This window comes from Kogia breviceps, chromosome X, assembly GCF_026419965.1.
Source record: "Kogia breviceps isolate mKogBre1 chromosome X, mKogBre1 haplotype 1, whole genome shotgun sequence".
Taxonomy (NCBI): Eukaryota; Metazoa; Chordata; class Mammalia; order Artiodactyla; family Physeteridae; genus Kogia; species Kogia breviceps.
In genome coordinates, this window is record NC_081330.1 from 34,484,160 (window position 1) to 34,504,569 (window position 20,410).

General features: G+C 36.2%; 1 long non-coding RNA gene and 1 pseudogene across 2 annotated transcripts in view; both read left to right on the forward strand.

Moving 5' to 3' along the window:
* Positions 1-472: 472 nt before the first annotated feature.
* Positions 473-20,410, forward strand: part of LOC136793461 (uncharacterized) — a 107,027-nt gene continuing 87,089 nt past the window's right edge. Inside the window, exon 1 of one of the 2 annotated variants that reach the window (XR_010838726.1) lies at positions 473-501. This is a non-coding gene — a long non-coding RNA (uncharacterized lncRNA). Of the gene's footprint in view, positions 502-14,222; positions 14,294-20,410 lie in introns of those variants that run through there. The other variant, XR_010838725.1, reaches the window with a different exon arrangement.
* Positions 16,057-17,132, forward strand: LOC131747940 (heterogeneous nuclear ribonucleoprotein A1-like; annotated as a pseudogene).

Genomic DNA, 20,410 nt, shown 5'->3' on the forward strand with positions numbered 1-20,410 from the left:
CCAGTGAAAGGCTCAGAACACTACAGAGTCAGATAACCAAGAAGGATGTACTAGGCAATGCCCAGCCTTCCATAAGCTATCCAGTAATCCTTTTCTTCCCCCCCTTTCAAATTCTTTCAGTTTTTTGTGACATATGAAACCCAGGTTTTCTGACATGCATTTTAGAAGAAATATCATATATACTTGCCCAGGTAAAATAAACACAGAGCTATTGCTGAGAATCTAAAGGAAATATGGAAAATAAAGTAGCATTAGTTATCCTTATGATCAGGGTGGTTTCATATTAGTTTTATATAAATGAGGATCTATTTTATTTTTTAAATAATTCAGAATGAAATTGTGATGAATGTATACCATATTAATTTATTCATATTCTTTTTATATTTTTTTGTTTCTGCTCTTGCTGTTTCCTCTCCCTTCCCATCAATATGGTTAGCTAATCCTTCAAGATTCAGCAGAGGTGCAAGTTCCTCCAGGAAGCCCTTCTCTGACCCTTGTAAGGTATGTGCATTATGTGCAAATATTGTTCTTTGCCTACCTCTGTCATAATTCTTGATGTTTAAATTACCTATATACTTTTTTCTTCCTCTGGACCGTAAAATCCTGAAAGAGTGGAGACCATGTCTAAGTCATCTCTGAATTCCCAGAATTTAGTGCTGTCCCTGGAACCTAGGGACGTAAAATAAATGTTTATTGAACTAAAAAAGAGTTACATTATTAGGTACCATGCTAGGCCCTGTGGGGAATACAAAGATAAATAAAACATAGTGCCTTTTCTATCTCAAGAATATATGGTTTTGTTCATAGGCTGATCAACGTTTTGTGGACTTATTTTTTTTTAATTTATTTTATTTATTTATTTATTTATTTTTGGCTGTGTTGGGTCTTCACTGTTGCGCATAGGCTTTCTGTAGTTGCAGCGAGCACAGGCTACTGTTCGTTGCAGTGCACGGGCTTCTCATTGCAGTGGCTTCTCTTGTTGCGGATCACGGGCTCTAAGCATGGGGGCTTCAGTAGTTGTGGCACGCGGGCTCAGTAGTTGTGGCTCTCAGGCTCTAGAGCTAAGGCTCAGTAGTTGTGGTGCACGGGCTTAGTTGCTCCGCAATATGTGGGATCTTCCTGGATCAGGGATCGAACCCGTGTCCCCTGCATTGGCAGGCGATTCTTAAACACTGCACCATGAGGGAAGTCCTGTGGACTTTTAGAATTAAGAAACCATGGAATTCATTGGTTTTATTTTATGGACAGGAAACAGAGATTCAAATAGATTGTGATTTTTTTCCCAAGATAATAATAGCAGAGGGTTGAATCCAACCCTCCAGATGCTTGTCAAGGCATACTATGCTGACTTATCCTTTAATGATGAGCCTACAGTATTGGTATCTGTATTATAGTATAAAGTAATAACAGCAATATGACTTTTAAAGTCTGATAAACCAGAAATGTTTCTTCTTAATCTTTTAAACACAGCACGTTATAGAATCCTTGAGCTGCCTAACTATTGTGTTTAGATTTATTTCTTTAATTTTTCATAATTCATCAAAAGTTTCTATATATCCTTTATTATTAAAGTAAATGTCTTTTATCAAAGCTGAGAAGTTGCATATTATAAAACATTTGCTTTTAATCTCTGCTTTGTGGATCCATTGTGTTCTTGAAGAGTTGCCAGAACTTGACTCTCCCTTTCCTTCTCCCCCTTCCAAATATTATTGATGATAATTGTCTTACTGTTAGGGACACAAAAATAATTATTTCTTGCCTACACTGGTCAAATCAAAATTTTACTATAATAGAGTCAATTTTTGGAGAACCATAAAGAAAATTGTTTAGTTTTAAAGAGACAGCAAAATATGGCACTTTGACGTAAGAATTATTTTGAGCTGAAGGCAATTGAGAAGAAGCAGATACAAGAAAAACTCTCTGCCCTACCCTTATTTGCCTAAAAGTAGTAGTTGTAAGGGTATGCACCTCCCCTCTGTACCAGGAAGGACAGAAGTTAACCACCAGAGACAGCTCTAGACCCTTACAGCCTGGAATCAGCATCAGAGGAACCTACATAACAAACTTGACTAACTAGCTCTTATGATCCATTAGTTCCCCCATATATTTACCTTCTCCCAATTTGCCACCCAAAAGACTCAAAGTCCATTTCCTTTGTCTTGTCAGTTCTCTAAGAATTTTTTGTTATTTTAAGCTGCTGTATTAGGTCAAGCTCTAACCACCCCTTTCAGTTACTCATCATTGAGTACATGGAGCATATGCCTGATGCACATGTTAGTAAACTTCTGTTTGTTGTTCTCTTGTTAATCTGTCTTTTGTCAGTCTAACTTACAAGGCCTCACCTGGAGAAGGGTCGAAGGACAAAAAAGATTTTTTTCCTCCTCTACAGTTTATTAATAGATATTTTTCTTTCAACCATGTTTAAAAGATTCCAACTATTCCTAGTTTCTTCAAGATCCTAGTGAGTAAAATGAAATACTTCATTTACCCAAGAGTGTGTAAGAGAGCTGATAAAATCAAGATTCAAAAGGATACCCAAAAAAAAGATATGAAAAAAATATGAAGAAGCAGAAACAATGAGTTCAAATAAATCAGATCAGGGTCTTTGGCTTAGGTTAAAAAAACACAAGTATAAAATTGAGGTTTTAATGAATTGTAATGAATGAGAGTTGGCTGTACCACTACTTGAGTTATCACAGGCAGGGAAAAAAGCTAATTTTTATTGAGCACTCCTAATGTGACAGGCAATGTGGTAGACAAATTACATGTCTGATCTCTTTTTATCAGACTGAAATTGAAAGATTTTTACAAATCCTATCTGTACATGAAATTGCTGCTTATAAAAAATTACGCTACAAATCATATCAAAACTACAATATTACTTAAATAATTAAAATGAACTTTTGTGATTTTTTACCTCACATTCCTTCCTAGGCTACAAAGACAAAGATCAAAGACCATGAGATGCTCTTTTAAAGTAAAGTCTAATTGAGTATGGAACAAGTCACCTAAATGAAGCATTTAATTCTATTATTGTGACTATAAGACTAAGTTATACATCTTACTACCAAGTATTTTTGGAAGAAGGAAAAGACATTTATGTGATCCTAATTATATAAGTATATGTCTCCTGTATGGATCAGTGATGTTAATTAAGCCCCTGTTGCATAAACTTATCATAATCAGCTTAACTACAAATGATAAAATATTTGATTAAAGGAGACTATACTGAATGAAACCTAATACCAGACACTGTTTAGAATCCATTATATGATAGAGGGCAAGTACTCAGATGAGACAAAACATGTTAAGGCTTGGGTGTTTTTCAAGAACTCAAGTTTTCAAAAAGGTCTGAGTTGTTTTATTTTGTTTTTACTTAATTCTCTATCTAATTTTTGCTAACTTATGGCAAAAACTACAGAATATAACATTCCGTTCTTTATAAATATCAGAGGCATGGACAGATCACCTAATAAAAACAAATTAATTCAAAAATATTCATTGAGCACTTACTATGTACAAGTCCCTCCACTACACACAGATAGACTAGGCAGCTTAGAATCTAATGAAAACACACAAGCATGCAAATATGTTGTGATAAAGTGCAATAAAAAACTGAGCAATGCAAGAGAGAATAACAGGAGGGGTGGGGTGGCATGGGAACTGACTTTAGATTCAATGGTCAAAGAAAGCTTCTGTGGGGAAGTGACATTTAAGCTGAGGCTTGAAAGATAAGGAGCCAACCAGGAGAAGACTGAGAGAATAGCCTTCCAAGCAAAGTGAATAGACTGTGGACAGGTCATCAGGAAAGGTGCTTTTCTTGTTTGAAAAGAGAAATGAAAAAGGACAGGGTAGGTAGAGCATAATAGGCAAAGGAATCGGTGGCATGCAATGAGATTAGAGAGTTAAACAAGCCCTATAGGTCATAGCAACGATTTTTATTTGTATCCCTCAAGAATTGAGTAAGTGCAAATGTGCCAATGTATGTAAGAGGATTTTTACCTATCTTAAAAACTGTGCTTTCTAGATTAGAATATGCCCACAATGCATCTCAGAAGAATTAAGCTAAGCACAAAAATGTATTGTTCATGGGAATAACTCACTTTTAAAGTAACATTTTAATTTTATTAAATTGATACCATGTACATAGTTTTTGTTTTTAAATAGTACAGTAAAAACAATAGTTCTCTGTCCTATTCCTCTCCGTTCCTGATTCTCACTCCAAAGGACAATAACTTTAAACAATTTTAGCTATTCCCTATAATATTTACTACCATATTTCTATGTATCGATAACATGCTTATATTGCTATGTCAACTGAAAAACAAACACACAACCTGAAAGTGCAAGTTATGTTTTATTCTGGAATGTTATTGAGGACTGTAGCCTGGGAAACAGCCTCTCAGATAGCTCTGAGGAACTATTCCAAAGAGGTAAGGGAGGAGCCAAGATATATAGCAGTTTTTGCTAAAAGCAAAAAAACATGTAGTTGAATATCAAAAGTTACTGATAATCACAAAAAAACAGACATCTCAAGGTAATGAATTTAGCACTTTTCTATGTATGGGAAGATGCAAGAGTCTGGGCTCATCAAACTTATTCCTTTGATATGCATCTTAACTCTTTGGGGCCAGTATCCAGCTTTTCTCCATTCTCAGTTCCCCTCAGGGTGCACCGTTGTGGGGGGGCTGCAGTGGCTGATGGTTTGATGGCTGCAACACCCTTTGTTTACTGAAATGGCAGGCAACATTCATTTTCCACAGCTATTTCTTGATTTTTCAGCTTTTTAGATAATATTTATTGACTTTCTATTATGAAAGGTGGCAATTTGACTCTCTTATGTACCCATAAACACATACTTCCCTTCCTCCCCAAATTTTTGGTAAAATAAATATTCAGTGATTATATTACTGTGACTTTGTAAACATTATTCAGAGTTTAACCGTGTATTGAGTATGTTATTATATTTCCTATCCTATAAAAATTTTGTTGTGCTACATTTTATTTAATTTTTATTTGCTTAGGATTCTTTTTTCTGAATCTATCACTTACTGATACCCAAACAGGTCTTCCCAAGAAATCCATACAGCTCCTCTCTGTATGTTCAGATACATCAGGGTAACTATAACTTTCATTTTTCTAAATTAAAGATGTCTGTGATAGGGATTTTTATCCTGTTTCAGTTTGAGCTGGTTTATCTTTTTTATTGGATCTCCATTCTCTTGTATTGGATCCCATTTCCTATACCCTATGTTCCCCTCACTTTTCCTTTAACTTCTTCATTTTGGTGGACAAATATCCTCCAATAACTTCCTGAGAAAGATGATAAATTTTTTCGAGATTTTTGCATGCCTGAAAATACCTTGTTCTAATCTCTCATCCAGTTGTTAGACTGATATAGAATTCTAGTTTGGTTTGTTAGTTTCCTATTGCTGCTGTAACGAATTACCCCAAACTTAGTGGCTCAAAACAACAAAAATTTATTCTATTTTGACAATAAATCTGAATTCATTTTCAATGGGCTAAAGTCAAGGTGTTAGCAAGGCTGTTTCCTTCTAGAGGCCCTAAAGGAGAATCCTTTTCCTTTTTTTTCCAGTTTCTACAGGCCACCTGCATTCCTAGGCTCATGGCTCCTTCCTGTATCTTCAAAACATATCACTTCAACCCATGCTTCAGTTTTCACATCTCCTTTTTTTTACTTTGATTTTCTTGCCTCCCTGTTATGAGAATTCTTTTAATTACATTGGTCCTACCCAGAAAATCCAGGATAATCACGCATCTCAAGATCCTTAACTTAATCACATCTGCAAAATCCCTTTTACCATGTAAGGTAACATATCCACAGGTCCAGGGATTATGACAAGGACATCTTTGGAGGGAGGCATTATTCATCCTATCACAATTGGAAATGATTTTTCCCTAAAAACTTGTCTTCTTGATTTTAGGGATATAGTTTAGAAGTTTGTTCCTAATATTATTTGTGATACTTTGTATATGACCTGTTTATTTCTCTCAGGAAACTTCTAAAATCTTTTGTTTATTCTATCTTCTGAAATTTCACTATGATGTATGTTACTGAGAATTATTTTCTCATTCACTGTTCTGGATACATGATAGACCTTTGTAATCTGTATATTTATATCCTGCAGTGCTAGGAATTTTCCTTGTGTTATTTCTTTAGTAATTTCCTTCCTTCTGCTTTTTCTGTCCTCTCTTTCTGGAACTTCTTTTGGTCCAGTTTGGTCCTCCAGTACTGAATCCTTTAACTTGCTCATCTTTTCTCTATTTTCCATTTCTTTTTCTGTTTGTTCTACTTTCTAGAGGAGCTCATCAATTTAAAATTTTTAATCTTCTATTGATTTTTAAGATTACTACTATATTTTGAATTCCTAAGAGCTCTTTCTCATTCATTGAAAGTTCCATTTTTACAGAACACTGTTCTTGTATCTTGAATTTAGTATCACCTCATTTCTCTGAAGATGTTATTATAGTTTTGTTTCTTTTCTCTTTGACTTTTGTTGCTGCTGCTGTTGTTGTTTTGATCTCTGTCTTTCATTTTAGAAAATTTACTCAAATATCTAGGGATTTGGTCAGCCATAAATATTTAAGAGTGAGGCACAAAAAAGAAGTTCTGTCTCCATTGTTGGGACTTATGGATTGTTGAGCTTCACTGGGGAGTAACTGGAAAGAAATTCAATCTTTTTAATGGGAGACCCCAAATATCAGTGTCTGTAGGGCTTTACACTTGTGTTGGTCAGCTTCTACAGAATCCTCCAGTCTGCTCAGCTGAAAATATCTTAGAAATCAGCCAGCAGAAAGGCGACAGAGGGCAGTCTTACTATTTAGTAAATAGAGATTCAATCCCCATTTTCACTAAAGTTCACAATCCAGCCCTCAGCTATGCCTATTGTTTCCAACACTAGAGTTTCTTTTCTGGAAAGATGTTCGAATTACCGTAGAAAATAAAACTTGAATCTTTTTTTTAAACTGGAATCATTGTTTTTCTTTCAACTAAGTCCACAAACTTCTTTAACAGCAAGAAGCACCCATTGACCCTCCAAGCAGTGAAACAGAAAGCTGTATTAAAACTTGAATCTTGTTTGAATGGATAAGGAGCTTTCGGGATGTAATTTTTCCTTTTACATACTTTCAATCAATCCTCCTCTTTTTAGCTCTCCCTTCAACCTGTATCTCAGAGATATTGTGTAATTTTAAAAACAACTCATCACCACCAGCCTTAGGTTTCATCTTTTTCCAGTTTGTTAAGTAAGCTTAATATTCACCTCATCTATTGCTTTCCAGCTTCTAAAATTTTGTCAACTTTGCTTGTCTGCTGTTGTCTTCTCTCCTGTTCTCTTTGTCCTTCTCTATTTATACCTTTTTTAAAAAAATACCTTTACTGTCATTTTAGTGGAGCTTCATTGCAGGTGCAGAGATGAATGCATGTTTCTAATCTGCCTTGTTTAACTAGAAGTCTTATAGCACACTCTATATGGAGAAATAATGCAGTCCAAGCTAATAACATTAAAGGTGGAAGACTGAGAAGCCCACTTGCAAAAAGAAAATCTGTTTCTGAGAAACGTGAAATAAGTAGTTCTATAATATATAAGCCATATATATGACTATTCACTGTACTGTAAAAGGTCTCTTGCTACAGAAAACTGAGTTATATCAACTTTCAAATACTTAAAATTATGGGTAATTTAACTGGATACACAAACATAAGATATACGGGCTTGTCTAGTGTTTTTGGATACAGAATGCATTTTTTTGAAAAATTGCCTCTAGACATTAATTGCCCTCATTGGGGGACCTTAAGAAGTATGCCATTTAGTGCCTAGTTGGAAAGACTCCTGATTGGAGAGATGGAGCCGGGAATTTAATGTCGATTTCATGAAATGAGTGAATTCCAGACAGACACTATTTTAAAAATGTTATTCAGACAGACCTTAAGTATTAAAAAAAAGGGTCTGCCTTGTCCTCCTCTATTCCAACCCTGACCACACACCCTGCCTATATGTAAATTTGGGAAAAGAGGTCAATGTAAGAGCAAAGAAGTGGGACTTTACACAATAATAATACTAATCGCTAATACTTATTAACCTTTACTGAGTGTTTACTGTGTGTTAGTAACTGTGCTAAACACGTTTTGTGAATTATTTCATATACATGTTTAGTGATTATTTGACAAGTGAACTTAAACAGTAAAAATGGAAGGTTAGATAGGTAAGGAAGAGGATAGGTGGAAGAATGCCTCCAAAGAGTCATAATATTCTCATTTCCTTTCCCTCTCCCATTCCTCCCCTTCCCAAGTGCTCTAGACTTATTTATATTCATGGCATAATTCTGTACACTATCCCTGATTTTTGCTGTTCTTTCAGTATGTTAATACTAAATAGTTCATCTTAGGTACTTGAATTTGAAGGTTCATGATTTGGAACTTCAAGCAGGAGTTTTCATTCCAATAGTTCACTGTTTTACAAAATATACCATCAAATATTTTGTAAGAGAGGATATGGAATAAAAGGAGAAAGAGAAGAGAGAGAAACCTGCCAAGGCATTACTATAAATTCTAAACGTGTGTTTTTTAAAGCAGTATGGCTGATATTTCCAAGTGATCAAACTTTCACAAAGACTCCTAGATAATAGCAACCTGTGATGATTTAATACACATTCAGTCAAACAAACTACCAAGAATGCATAGGTCTGGGACATTTATAAAATTGGTCTAGGATTAAAAGAAATAATCTGGAGAGGAAATGAGAATTTAAATAATTAATTCTCCCAAAGATTAGTAAAATATATTTCAGCCTTCCAATTGTTTAAGATTGAAAATTTTGCATTTTTTATTGTAAAAGGACAACCTATATTTCTTTTTTCTTACTTGATTGATATCTACTGAGTACCTACTCTCTGCAAGGCATTGTGATTAGCATTACAGGAGAAAGGATATTAAAAATGCCTAAACTGCTGTTTATCAAGAAGCACATAATCTAGTGTTGAAGGTAAGACATATACAAAAGAACTGCTATATTGTATATGGTATTATGTGACAAATACCATGTGAATGATGCAAAATATTTTGATTTTTCTGTTTTGCCAACTTGCAGTATAAACAGAATGAATTTTGTAGGTAACATTCCATATATATGTGTTTCTTTGTATACTATTCATACATGCTAACCTTTGACAACTGCTGCAAAACATCATTAAAACCAGTTCAGGTACAGCAAGTCTAGAAAAAGAGCTGCCAGCTAAGGCACACCAAGGGAAAAAATTACTGGTTTCAATGAGATATATGTGCATGTGTTTCTTATAGTGGAATGTATAATGTATTGATTGTTTAATAGAGTACATTCAGCCAAGTGTACTAGGTATATATTTCATTTAATTTTCACACTAATCCTATAAGATCAGTATTTTTATCCCCATTTTACAAATGAGGAAACTGAGAATCAGAGAAATGAAGCAACTCATCCAAAGTTATACAGTTGGTAAATGATGTAATCAGGAGTTGGACCCAGTCTGTTTAACCCCTAGTCTGCACTCCTAACCATTTAGCTCTGCTGTCTCTTTTGTGGAACACGGTAGTAGAGATGTCTAGGAGATATTTAGGTATCTGAGTCTGGAGTTCAAGAGAAAGGGCTAGGCTAGAGATGCAGATTATGTAGTCATCAGCATGTGTTATATATCCTCAAATATAAGGAGACCTCAATAAGAAGATATCAAGAAGTTTTTCTTGTCAACTGGATTATAAAAATGTTTAGGGATATAAATGAATGAGTTAAATATCTACTCAGGTTATTTAAAATTTCAATTTAGTAAAATAATTAAGTTCTATTATATAAATACATTGATTTAGCTGTATTGCTTTTATCCCCTCCTGTTTCATGAAATATATAACTCTTCACATGTATTTTCAACATTAGTATCTACATTACCAGAGCCTATTCTTGTCATCTAACTGGTTTTCAGAGCTTGTTGCCTCACTTAAACATACAAAAACTATTTGCATCATCTTACTGTAAAGGAAATTTTATCCCAAGTCACAAATACCCATTCATATAACATTACATTTGGAATTGTGATGTCATATTTCCTGGAGTAGTCACTACATTTGTATTAATATTTGTATTAAATTTGTATTGATATTTTATGTATATACATATATATGTATTTGCTAGCTGATTTCTTAAACTAACTTTGATGTAGGTTATTTCATGCAAACATGGTAGTGTTAATTGAAATCATCAGGGTGGAAAAGTAGATAGGGCTTCAGTAAAAGAAAAAACACACACACACAACAACAAACAAACAAACAAAATACCCACTTCTCATATTTACTGAGATGTATTAAAAATCTATTCGGTAGGTGCTCTCATCCCTACAACAACCCAATACTATCCCTGTCATTAGGGAAAAGAAGGAGAGAAGAGTAAAACTAGATAAACTGGGTGGTGATATTTGAATCAACAGTCATTTTGTATTAGAGTAAGTTAAAGAAGGAACTGTTTATAGTTCTGGCATATATCTGCTCCTGAATCCCCATGGTAAGGCTGTTAGGTAAAGACATACTTAATATCAGAAGTCACTTTGACATTTAAAACAGAACCAATGTGATGTCAGATCTTCTAGACATTTTTAATATTAGTGTAACAAAATTTTGTTTAGCAAGAATTTGCTAAATAAAAAAGTCACATTTATTACCTTTTGGATCCTCTCTCTTTTCTTTTTGGTTAGTCTATCTAAAGGTTGGTAAATTCTGTTTATCTTTCAAAAACCAACTCTTATTTTCATTGATTTTTTTGTTTTATTATTGTCATTCTAGTCTCTATTTCATTTATTCCTGCCCTAACTTTTATTATTTTCTTCCTTCTGCTAACTTTGGACCAAGTTTGTTCTTCTTTTTCTAATTTCCTGGAGGTGTAACGTTATGTTGTTTATTTGAGATTGTTCTTTTTTCTTAATGTAGGTATTTATTGTTTTGAACTTCCCCCTTAGAACTGCTTTTGCTACATCCCATAAATTTTGGTATGTTGTGTTTTTGTTTTCATTTTTCTCAAGACACTTTCTGATTTACCTTTTGATTTCTTCTTTGACTCATTGGTTGTTCAAGAGTATATTATTTAATTTCCACACATTTGTGAATTTTTCAGTTTTCCTTCTGTTATTGGTTTCTAGTTTTATGCCTTAGTGGTTGCAAAAGATACTTGATAGGATTTCAATCTTAAATTTACTAAGGCTTGCTTTGTGGCCCAACATAAGATGTATCCTGGAGAATGTTCCATGTGTACTTGAAAAGAATGTGTATTTTGGTGCTGTTGGATAGAACATTTTGTATATGTCTGTTAGGTCCATTTGGTCTATAGTGTTGCTCAGAACCACTCTTTCCTTATTAATTTTCTATTTAGATGATCTATGTAATATTGAAAGTGGGATATTAAAGTCCCCTACTATTATTGTATTGCCATTTCTGAACTGACCCCTTTATCACGATATAGTGACTTTCTTCTATCTTGTGACAGACTTCAGCTGAAAGTTTATTTTATCTAAGTATAGCCACTCCTACTCTGTTTTGGTTACTATTTGCATGGAATATCTTTTTTCATCCCACATTTTTTACCTTTTAAATCTGAAGTTTTAATATACTTGCTTTCATGGTATTTTTCCCTCATATTTAAGTTACAAAAAACAGACACCCATTCAGAGCAAATCACAGAATGGACACTTAATAAATGTTAAAAGAAACCAGATGTTTTCTAAAAGTGGCAGGTTTGCCCATCTAGAAAAGGGTTACTCTGCTTTTACCTATAAATGTTGTTAGCTTATAGTTAGAGAAAATCCACCAGATGGCAACCTCATCTGCATGTGAAGCATGATGTGCAATTCTCTGCAACCCATTACAGGTCCCTTGAGCCAAGTGCTCCCTAATTAATGGCTGATTTCTATTGTGATCCCAGTAAATAAATACTAGGTAGTCACTTGGCAGTGATTGTAGGAAGGTGGGGGATGTGCAAAGTTGAGATGTATTTAGTATCAAGTGTGAAACACTTTTAGTAACATTCTTTTTTAAATTAATATCAAAAACAGAAAAATAGTATCTATTTCCATGTTGCCCTCTACACATATTTCTAATTTGAAGCTAAAGGGAACCATGTTCATTTGTCCAGTGTATAAAGCTGCAGATAATGTTATTTCCCCATGAATCCCACGTTTTTCTAGTTGGATTCCTTGTACTTAATGGCAGTCTGGTAGCTAGCTGGTTTATTGCTTAAAATACAAACTGTCTTCTTTATTTCTAAAGCTGATAGTTTGCAGAGAGTACTGCTGGGGATATTTAACGTGTCCCTTATTGTTTTGTTTATAAACAACCTGCCCTGAGGTAATAATTAGGCGGAAGATATTGCATATACTTAGCAAATACTGTTGTGCTTTTCCATACAAATAAATCTGTGGTCAAGGTGAAAGTCATTCATAGGTTGCTTACATGAGCTGCAAATTTCTGAAAATATAAGTGATAGTAAAAGTTCAAGAAAAATTTAAAAAAAGGATTTGTTGAAAATTTTATTCCTGAATAGCTAGTTATAATTGCATCTAACATTTCATTAATACATTTATTTCTAAAGTGGCATGTTTCACCTACCGTAAAATGCAGCTGTGTAAGACATCTGTTTGAATTAAAAATCTGTAATACCTAACAGATTGCCTTTTCTTAGGACTATAATTTACTTTATTTTGCATCTGTATATTTTTCAAACTCCATATTTGAAAAATATGTTTTTTTCTCAGTCTCCTGGGTATTTTTAGTAACATTATTGAGGCATATTTTACATATCATATAATTCACCCGTTTTGGTGTATAATTCAATGATTTTTAACAAGTTTAAGTCTCCTGAGTATTTAAAAAATGGTATAGATATTCCTAGATGCTATTCCACATTATATAACAAATACTCAGCATTTTGGCAGCTCATCAATCTTTGGCTCCTAACATGCCTGCTTTTAGCTATTGTTTACTAAGTGAAGGTCAGAAAATCTGACTCTTGTGTGGCTGAAATTTTGTTAGTGTCAGTGTCTCAATGCCCCATCTTCTAGATTGAGGAGGACACACTAACATTACATTACAGAGTTAGAATTTGGCTTCATGGCCATAAAATACTAACAAACCTAGCCTTCAGTACTACCCAGACCATTGGAGCTCGTGAATATTACAGTATTTTAATTTGACACATGTGAAGTACTGAAATTACATTAAAGCATTTTACAACACATGAAAGACTGTTCTTGCTTTTGAAGGATTTACAAAATAATTGGAAAATCTATCTGGGTATAAAGAGCCCTTTGGAAAAATCATTAGACTCCTTTCATAGTCTCCTCTCTCTCTTTCTTTCCTAATTTCTCTTTCTCATTCCCCAGACATATGACCTTCTGTTTGCTTCTTCTGCCATCTAGATTTGCTCACATGGCTCCAAGTTCAAATCATATCAGCAAAGTGTACACCAAAGCTGATGTCCATTTTCTATTAAATATTAGTTCCCTTCTTCATATGTTTGGATCAAAGGCTGTATTGTAAAACAGTAGAAAAATCTCCAGGTCAGTATTACTATTGTATCTTGCACTGATGCTGGTCAGAGAATGATGTCTCCCTCAGTTGGAAGAGTTTCTTTGACCTTGATGAAGAAAATCCTCCTGTATTTGAGTAAATAAATTATTGAGTTTAGGGGATTTACGCCTATGTGCAGAGCAACTAAAAAGTTGAACAACTTGTCAAAAACAACCATTTCAACACTCTGGAAATTGATCCAAGGCTAGAACAAACCTAGCGCTTCTGAACTTTGGGTAAGAACAGAGCAAGTCTATGGTGTACTTGCCTGAGTGTGATGATTAATTTTCTGTGTCAACTTGATTGAACTGAAGGATGCACAGATAGCTGATAAAACATTATTTCTGAGTGTATCTGTGAGGGTGTTTCTGGAAGAGATTAGCATTTGAATCAGTAGAATGAGTAAAGAAGATCTCCCCACCAGTACGGGTAGATATCATTCAATCCACTGAGGGCCAAAAATGCAGAGGAAGGACAAATTTGCTCAGCTTGAGCTGGGACATCTGTCTTCTTCTGCCTTCAGATGTTGATGCTCCTGGTTCATGGTCCTTCAAACTCAGACTTGGACTTACACGATTGGCTCCCGTGGTTCTCAGGCCTTTGAGTTTGGACCGGAACTGCACCATCAGCTTTCCTGGACCTCCAGCTTGCAGACAACAGATTATGGGACTTCTCAGCCTCCCTAATCATGTGAGCTAATCTCTCATATAAGTCTCTATCTATCTATCCATCTATCTATCTATATCCTATTGGTTCTGTTTCTCTGGAGAATCCTGACTAATACACTGGGCTTGCTCCAATTTGCCACTTACCACCACCACTCCCCCCTCCAGCTTTGTCGGCACAGTAGTTCAACCATGGCGAGGCAGGCTGTAAAATAAAAGCTAGCCACTTTGCTGCTGCCACTGCTGCTGCTGAAAGAAAGTCACTTGATTGAGAGCATTGTCAGATCTCAGTGGCAAGTGGGTAAGAAGGACTGCTAGACTGAGGTTGCAGGACTGTTTGAGGCAGGCACTGGGCCAGCAGACTACCAGGGGATGTAACAGGGAAATCCAGGAAGGGAGACAGCCATAGTGGACTTGATAGGCAATCCACATATCCTGTGCACATGCCCACACATCCCTGGCCTACATGCCTATGAGAAGCAAGAGAGACCAGGAGAAAATAAAAGCTGGAGCAGACCTGCAAACAGTTTGAAGCTTGAATGTGTTCCCCAGTCCACCCACAGACTCATCAGCAGATAATGGACGTAGACTGGCTGGAGGTGTTTGAGCAAAACCTTAACACTGAGCTATGCAGATATAGGAGCAACCCTGAGGAAGCTAGTCTTTAAAAATAAAAGCAAGAGAAAAAAGTCTTAGCAGAGACATCAGCAGCCCCGCATTATAGTGGAGACAGAGGTCATAAACTTAGTTCAGGCAAGTAAGTAAACAACCAAGAAAATAATGATAGCAACTATCAGGAGGCAAAATCAGAATCGAGAATTGTTAAAACATACAGTTGACCCTTGATCAACACGGGGGGTTGGGGCGCTGATCCTCCATGCAGTTGAAAATCTGCATATAACTTTATAGACAGCTATCCATATTCGCCATTCCTCTGCATCTGCAGTTCCTCCATATATGCATCCACAGATTCAACCAACCGTGTAGTACTGTGGTATTTACTATTGAAGAAAATCCATGTATAAGGAGACCCATGCAATTCAAACCCATGTTGTTCAAGGGTCAACTGTATTATCTAATATGAGCAGTATTCACCAAAAAATTATGATATGCAAATAGATTTTTAAAAAGTAAAGAAATGGATTCAGCAATTTAAATCTTCCCCCCAATCCCCCCCGACACACACAAAAAGCCCAGGCTCATGTGGTTTTTGTGGGAAATTGGATCAAATATTTAAAGGAAAAAAAATCACACCAATCCTTTACAGACTCTTTTAACAATTGAGGAGGAGGGAAGTGCTTCCCAATTCCTTCTGTGAGGCCAGTATTACTCTGATACCAAAGACACATATAAAGACATCAGAAGAAAAGAAAACTACAGACTGATATCCCTCCTGAATACACATGCAAGAAATCTTAAAAAGCATTAGCACACTGAATTCAGCAATATATAAAAAGGGTTATAAAACACAACAAAGTTGGATTTGTTCCAGAAATGCAAATTGGAGAAGTATTAAAAACAATTAGGGACTTCCCTGGTGGTCCAGTGGTTAAGATTTCACCTTCCAATGCAGGGGGTGCAGGTTCGATCCCTGGTCGGGGAGCCATGATCCCACATGCCTCGCGGCCAAAATACCAAAACATAAAACAGAAGTGATATTGTAACAAATTCAATAAAGACTTTAAAAATGGTCCACATCAAAAAAATCTTAAAAAAAACCAGTTAAGCTTTCTGCCCACGGATGCTGCCGAGTAAGCATCATGGAAGTCTCCCCCCTCTACTGCCGTCATGTCTAAGTCAGAGTCTCCCAAAGAGCCTGAACAGCTATGGAAGCCCTTCATTGAAGGTTTGAACTTTGAAACAACCGATGACAGTCTGAGGAGCCATTGTGAGCAATGGGGAACACTCACAGACTGTGTGGTAATGAGGAATCCGAACACCAGGCACTCCAGAGGCTTCGGGGTTGTCACGTATGCCACTGTGGAGGAGGTGGATGCAGCCATGAATGCAAGGCCACACAAGGTAGATGGAAGAGTTGGGGAACCAAAGAGGGCTGTCTCAAGATTCTCAAAGACCCAGTACCCACTTAACTGTGAAAAAGTTTTTTGTTGGTGGCATTAAAAGACACTGAAAAACATCACCTAAGAGATTATTTTGAACAGTATGGGAAAATCGAAGTGATTGAAATCATGACTGACCAAGGCAGTGGCAAAAAGAGAGGCTTTGCTTTTGTAACCTTTGATGACCATGGCTCTGTAGACAAGATTGTCATTCAGAAATACCACACTGTGAATGGCCACAACTTTGAAGTAAGGAAAGCCCTATCTAAGCAAGAGATGGCTAGTGCTTCATCCAGCCAAAGAGATCACAGTGGTTCTGGAAACTTTGGTGGTCCTCGCAGATGTGGTTTTGGTGGAAGCGACAACTTTGGTTGTGGAGGAAACTTCAATGGTCGAGGTGGCTTTGGTGGCAGCCGCAGTGGTGGTGGATATGGTGGCAGGATGGCTATAATGGATTTGGTAATGATGGAAGCAATTTTGGAGGTGATGGAAGCTACAGTGACTTTGGCAATTACAACAATCTATCTTCAAATTTTGGACCCACAAAAGGAGGAAACTTTGGAGGCACAAGTTCTGGCCCCTGTGGTGGTAGAAGCCAATCCTTTGCCAAACCATGAAACCAAGGTGGCTCTGGAGGTTCCAGTGGCAGCAGTAGCTATGGCAGTGGCAGAAGGTTTTAATTACTGCCAGGAAACAAATCTTTGCAGAAGAGGAGAGCCAGAGAAGTGACAGGGAAGCTACAGGTTATAACAGATTTGTGAATTCAGCCAAGCACAGTGGTGGCAGGGCCTAGCTGCTACAAATAAGACGTTTTAGACAATACTCATGTGTATGGGCAAAAAGAACTCGAGGACTGTATTTGTTTTTCTTTTTGTTGTTGTTTTATATTTGTATAACTTTTTAAAAAATATCTTTATTAGAGTATAATTGCTTTACAATGGCGTGTCAGTTTCTGCTTTATAACAAAGTGAATCAGCTATACATATACATATGTCCTCATATCTCTTCCCTCTTGCATCTCCCTCCCTCCCACCTTCCCTATCCCACCCCTCTAGGTGGTCACAAAGCACTGAGCTGATCTCCCTGTGCTATGTGGCTGCTTCCCACTAGCTATCTATTTTACGTTTGGTAGTGTATATATTCGAGAACTGTATTTGTGACTAATTGTATAACAAGTTATTTTGGTTTCTGTTCTGTGGAAGGTGTAAAGCATTCCAACAGAGGGTTTTAATGTAGATTTTTGGTTTTGCACCCATGCTGTTGATTGCTAAATGTAGTAGTCTGATCATGACACTGAATAAGTGTGTCTTAAAAAAAAAAGCCCACAAAACAATTAAAAATACCATATTAATAGAATAAAGGGCAAAATACACATAATCATCTCAAAAGATACAGGAAAAGCATTTGATAAAATTCAGTACCCCGTCATGATAAAAACACTCAACAAACTAGGATTAGAAGGAAACTTTCCTAACCTGATAAAGAACAACTATGAAAAACCTTTAACTAATATATGTAATCATGACAGACAGAATACTTTTCCTCTAAGATCAGAAACAAGACCAGAGTGTCCACTGTCATCACTTCTATTCATCATTGTACTGCATTGTACTGGAGATTCTAACCAGTGCAAAAAACCCAAAATTATTTTAAAGCCATTCAGTTAGAAAGGAAGTCGTAAAAACTGTCTTAATTTGCAGACAACATGATTTATATTTAGAAAATCCTAAGGAATACACACAAACACACACTACTAAAATTAATAAATGAATTTAGCAAGGTCACAAGACACAAGATCCATATACCAAAATTATTTGTATTTCTGTACATTAGCAATGAACAATCCAAAAATGCAATTAAGAAAACTATCAGAAAAACATTCCTAACAACATTAAAAAGAATAAAATACTTAAGAAGAAATTTAGCAAAAGAAGTACAAAATTTGTGTACTGAAAACCACAAAACATTGCTAAGATAAATTTTAAAAGACCTAATTAAACGGGAGAGACATTCCATGTTAATGGATTGGAATTTTCAGTATTGTTAAGACTGCAAGGTTCCCTAAATTGACAAGGTAAGCCTAAAATTCAAATGGAAATGCAAAGGTCCTCAAATAGCCAAAATAAATTTGAAAAATGATAACAAAGTTGGAGGATTTATAGTACCCTATTTTAGAACTTTCAAAAGCTAATAATGGAGATAGTGTGGTATTGGCATAAGGATGGGCATGTATGGACAGAATTGGGAGTCCAGAAATAAACCCATATGTTTATGATAAAATGATTTTTCACCAATGCTTCAAGACAATTCAATGGGAAGAGGATAGCCCTTGCAACAAATGGTTCTGTGTCAATTGAATATCCATAAAATGCCAAAAAATTAATTTAGACGCTTACTTTACACTATAAACAAAGATAAGTCTAAATAGATCATAGACTTAAATGTAAAAACTAAATCTGTAAAAATTCTAGAAGAAACCATAGGAGAAAATATTTCTAACCTTTGGTTAAACAAAGCTTAGATATACCAAAAGGACTAGCAACAATGACAAAAAAAGTAAATAAAAGACTTCATCAAAATTTAAAACCTTTGTGTTTCAAAGGATACCATCAAGAAAGTGAAGACAACTCACGGAATGGGAGAAAATATTTGCAAATCATTTAACTATTAAGGGACTTAATCTAGAATTTTTAAAGCGCTCTTACAACTCAATAATAAAACTACATATTAAAAAAAGGAGAAAAGATCTGAATAGTCATTTCTCCAAAGAAGCCAGACATATGGCCAATGAGCACATGAAAAATTGTTCAACATAATTAACCATCATGGAGATGTGAATTAAAACCATAGTGACATACCAATTCATACCCAGTAGAATGGCTCTATCCAAAGAGACAAACAGCAAAAATGTTGGTGAGGATATAGAAAAACAAGAATCTTCATACGTTGCTTGTGGGAAGGGAAAATGATATGGTCTTTTTGGAAAATAACTTGGCAGTTTCATGAAAAGCTGAACATAAACTTACCAGGCAACACAAAAATTCCACCCTTAGGAATCTACCCAAGAGAAATTAAAATATACATCACACAAAGACTCGTATGCAAATATTCATAGCAGCGTTATTCAAAATAGCCCCAGAGCTTCCCTGGTGGCGCAGTGGTTGAGTCCGCCTGCCGATGCAGGGGACACAGGTTCGTGTCCCAGTCCGGGAAGATCCCACGTGCCGCAGAGCGGCTGGGCCCGTGAGCCATGGCCACTGAGAGTGCGCATCCGGAGCCTGTGCTCCACAACGGGAGAGGCCACAACAGTGAGAGACCCAAGCACCGCAAAAAAAAAAAAAAAAAAAAAAAAAAAAAATATGCCCCAAACTAGAGGCAATTCAAATGTGCATTGTTGGTGAATGGATAAACAGTATGTGGTACATCCATACAATGCAATACTATTCAGCTATAAAAAGAGTGAGGGCTTCCCTGGTGGCACAGTGGTTAAGAATCTGCCTGCCAATGCAGGAGTCATGGGTTCGAGGCCTGGTCCAGGAAGATCCCACATGCCACGGAGCAACTAAGCCCATGAGCCACAACTACTGAGCCTGTGCTCTAGAGCCCGTGAGCCACAACTACTGAAGCCTGCGCACCTAGAGCCCATGCTCCGCAACAAGAGAAGACACCTCAGTGAGAAGTCTGTGACTGCAACGAAGAGTAGCCCCCACTCGCCGCAACTAGAGAAAGCCCGTGCACAGCAACGAAGACGCAGCCAAAAATTAATTTAATTTTTTAATTTTTTAAAAAACAGTGAAATAATGATGCATGCTACAGCATGGATGAACCTCAAAAATGTGCTAAGTGAAAGAATCCAGACACAAAAGGCCCCATATTGCATAATTCCATTTATATAAATTGTCCAGAAAAGGCCAGAGTCAGAAAGCAGGTAAGTGGTTGCCTGGGCTTGGTGGGGAGTGGGAATTGACTGCAAAAGGGCCTGAGAGCTTTTTTTTTTTTTTGCATTATGTGGGCCTCTCACTGTTGTGGCCTCTCCCGTTGCAGAGCACAGGTTTCGGACGCGCAGGCTCAGCGGCCATGGC